This window comes from Camelus ferus, chromosome 35, assembly GCF_009834535.1.
Source record: "Camelus ferus isolate YT-003-E chromosome 35, BCGSAC_Cfer_1.0, whole genome shotgun sequence".
In the NCBI taxonomy this organism is placed as follows: Eukaryota; Metazoa; Chordata; class Mammalia; order Artiodactyla; family Camelidae; genus Camelus; species Camelus ferus.
The window spans coordinates 16147335-16151511 of record NC_045730.1 but is presented as its reverse complement, the minus strand read 5'-3'; the positions used below and the strand labels follow the sequence as shown (position 1 = coordinate 16151511).

Sequence of the window (4177 nt, the reverse complement as noted above, 5' to 3'; positions counted from 1 at the left end):
AGCATTGGGAGGAGACATGAGTCACCCGTCGACCAGCACTTGGAGCAGCACAGACCAGGGGTGCGACCGGAGGGCCTTTGGAGCTAGTGAGCAGAGTTCATACAGCAGGGCAGGGGTAGGTGCCACCAAAAGATGGGGCACCCCCGGTCATACGGCCGCTGCCTGCATTTGCTGATCCTGCCGCCACATTGCCAAAGAGTTCTTCCTTTAGTAGATCTGGTCCAGGGTCACAGCTAAACACTAAGGTATAGAAGGCACAGTCATTTGATGTGGCTAGTGTCCCTCCAGCCGCAGAGTGGGCCGTTGCCCAGTCCTCCAGACTGAAATACAGACAGTTATTCAATAGTCATGACAAAACCATGAGTGGACACTTAACAGGTCCTCAGGCAAGAACTATACTTATGCAGTCAAGTTTACCACAGGCTCAGCTGGCTTCAATATGTAGTCTTTCTGACATTGATCAAGATGGAAAACTCACAGCAGAAGAATTTACCCTGGCTATGCACCTGATTGATGTAGCCATGTCTGGCCAACCACTGCCACCGGTCCTGCCTCCAGAATACATTCCACCCTCCTTTAGAAGAGTTCGATCTGGCAGTGGGATATCTGTCATAAGCTCAACATCGGTAGATCAGAGGTTGCCGGAGGAACCAGTTTTAGAAGACGAACAGCAACAACTAGAAACGAAACTACCTGTCACGTTCGAAGATAAGAAGCGTGAGAACTTCGAGTGCGGCCATCTGGAACTGGAGAAGCGGAGACAAGCGCTCTCGGAGCAGCAGCGCCAAGAGCAGGAGCGCCTGGCCCAGCTGGAGCGGGCGGAGCAGGGACGGAACGAGCGGGAGCGCCAGGAGCAAGAGCGCAAAAGACAACTGGAGCTGGAGAAGCAGCTGGAAGAGCAGCGGGAACCAGAACGGCAGAGGGAGGAGGAGCGGAGGAAAGAAATCGAGAGAGGAGAGGCTGCAAAATGGGAGCTTGAAAGGCAATGACAACTTGAATGGGAATGGAACAGCAGACAAGAACTATTAAATCAAAGAAACAAAGTTAACAAGAGGACATAGTTGTGCTAAAAGCAAAGAAGACTTTGGAATTTGAATTAGAAGCTCTAAATGATAAAAAGCATCAACTAGAAGGAAAACTTCAGGATATCAGATGTCGATTGACGACCCGGAGGCGAGATTGAGAGCGCAAACAAATCTAGAGAGCTGAAATTGCTGAAATCACCCATCTACAGCAGCAATTACAGGAGTCTCAACAAATGCTTGGAAGACTTATCCCAGAAAAACAGATACTCAGTGACCAATTAAAACAAGTTCAGCAGAACAGTTTGCACAGAGATTCACCTCTCACACTGAAAAGAGCCTTAGAATGACATATTTGAACAAGCAATTTTGACAAGAAAGAATGTATAGAAGTCTCCCTGCAATTAATTTCCAATGTTTACATTTTTTTAACTAGACTGTAGAATTTCTACAGATTAATATGAATGGAGCTCATGGTCCGTTGATGTGTTGGATGTGTTGTAGCTGAAGCCATGTTTGTCTTTTAAACACTAGTTGGAAGCTCTCAAAAACACCGTTGCCGACAGCACAGAAAGCGGGGCGGGGTGGGCGGGGGAGGGGCGCCTTGAGTACCATCTACTGGTTCTACTAATGACTTTGTAACAGTAGTGGTCTGTTTTTGCCTCTCCCCTTGGGGACTCTGTGCTGGTGATTGTGCAGAGGTCCTTCTCCGCTCACACGGTGCAGGGAATGAGGTCTCCTCCTTGTTCCCTGGTGCTTCAGTATTTTCATGAACATGAATGTAAAATATATAAATAAATAAACCTGCAGCTTTAACAACTGTAATACAACCTTTTGAATTATTTATTTGTATAGATAATTAAATTCTTCATATATATATATAAAAAAAAAAGAAGACTTTAAAAAAATGGAAAGATATAGCATGCTCCCGGATTGGAAGAATAAATATTGTTAAAATAGTCATACTGCCCAAGGCAATCTACAGATTTAATGCAATCGCTATCAAATTACCCAGGACATAGAACTAGAAAAAATGATAAAAAAAATTTATATGGAATCACAAAAATTTATATGGAATCACAAATTTATATGGAATGCCAAAGCATTACTGAAGAAAAAGAATGAGGCTGGAGGAATAACCCTCCCAGACTTTAGACAACACTATAGAGCTACAGTAATAAAAACAGCGTAGTATTGGTACAAAAACAGACATATGGACCAATGGAACAGAATAGAGAGCCCAGAAATGAACCCACAATTTTTGGTGAATTAATTTTTGGCAAAGGAGGCAACAACATACAATGCAATACAGTCTCTTCATCAAATGGTATTAGGAAATCTGGACAGCAGCATGTAAATCAATGAAGCTAGAACACTCCCTTACACTATACACAAAAACAAACTCAAAATGGATTAAAGACTTAAACATAAGACAGACACAATAAACCTCCTACACAAAAGCATAGGCAAAACATTATCTCACATACATCTCAGCAATGTTCTCCTAGGGCAGTCAACCCAAGCAATACAAATGAAAGCAAAAATAAACAAATGGGACCTAGTTATACTTATAAGCTTTTGCATAGCAAAGGAAACCATAAGCAAAATAAAATGACAACTTACAGAATAGGAAAGAATACTTGCAAAAGATGAAACTGACAAGGGCTTGATTTCCAATATATATAAAGAGCTCATATGATTTAATAAGAAAAAACCAAACATCCCAATCCAAAAATATGCAGAAGACCTAAACAAGCAGTTCTCCAATGAAGACATATGAATGACCAATAGGCACATGAAAAAATGCTCAATATCACTAACTATCAGAGAAATGTAAATCAGAACTGCAATGAGGTTATCACTTCACACCAGTCGGAATGGCCATCCTTCAAAAGCCCACAAATGACAAATGCTGGAGAGGCTGTGGGGAAAAGGGAACCCTGCTACACTGCTGGTGGGAATACAGTTTGGTGCAACCTTTGTGGAAAACAGTATGGAGATTCCTCAAAAGACTAGGAATAGACTTACCATATGACTCAGAAATCCCACTCCTGGGCATATATCGAGAAGGAACCCTAATTCAAAAAGAAACCTACACCCCAATGTTCATAGAAGCACTATTTACAATAGCCTTGGAAGCAACCTAAATGTCCATTGACAGATGACTGGATAAAGAAGATGTGGTATACGTATACACTGGAATAGTACTCAGCCATAAAATGACAACATAATGTCATTTGCAGCTACATGGATGTCCCTGGAGAATGTCGTTCTAAGTGAAGTAAGCATAAAAGAGAAAGAAAAATACCATATCATATCACTCATATGTGGAGTCTTAAAAAAAAAAGACAAATGAACTTATATATAAAACAGAAACAGACTCAGACATAGAATGCAGACTTTCAGTTGCTGGGGGGAGGGTGGTGGGAAGGGATAAACTGGGAGTTCAAGATTTGCAGATACTGACTGGTATATATAAAGCAGATAAACAAGTTTATACTGTATAGCACAGTGAATCATATTCAATATCTTATAGTGAAAAAGAATATATGTATATTCATGTACAACTGAAGAATTGTGCTGTACACCAGAAATTGACACAACATTGTAAACTGACTATAACTGAATTAAAAAAAACAAAAAACAAAAAAACTTGTGCTCTGCAAAAAACTCTGTCAAGAGAGTAAAAAGTTAAGCCAGGGACTAAGAGAAAATATCTACAAAAGACCCATCTGATAAAGATTGTTTTCCAAAAAAATACAAAGAACTTTTAAAAGTGAACAATTAGAAAATGAACAACTTGATTTTAAAATGTGCCAAAGATCTGAATAGACACCACCAAAGAAAATATACGGATGGCAATGAGTATACAAAAAGATGCTCCACATCATGTGTCATTAGGGAATTTCAAATTAAAACAACAAGATGCCAGAACACACCTATTAGAATGGCCAAAATCCAACACACCAACAACCCAAACGCTGGCAAGGATGTGGGGCAATGGGAACTCTCTTTCATTGCTGGTGAGAGTGCAAAATGGTGTAGCCATCTTGGAAGAGGGTTTGACAGTTTCTTGCAAAGCCAGGCACGCTAATGGGAGGTAATGACCTGCATACAACCACATGAATAAATCTCACTGTCATGAATGACAAAAG

General features: G+C 40.7%; 1 pseudogene; it reads left to right on the top strand.

Moving 5' to 3' along the window:
• The first annotated feature begins 247 nt into the window (after nt 1-247).
• Nucleotides 248-1372, top strand: LOC102507988 (annotated as a pseudogene).
• Nucleotides 1373-4177: the final 2805 nt, after the last annotated feature.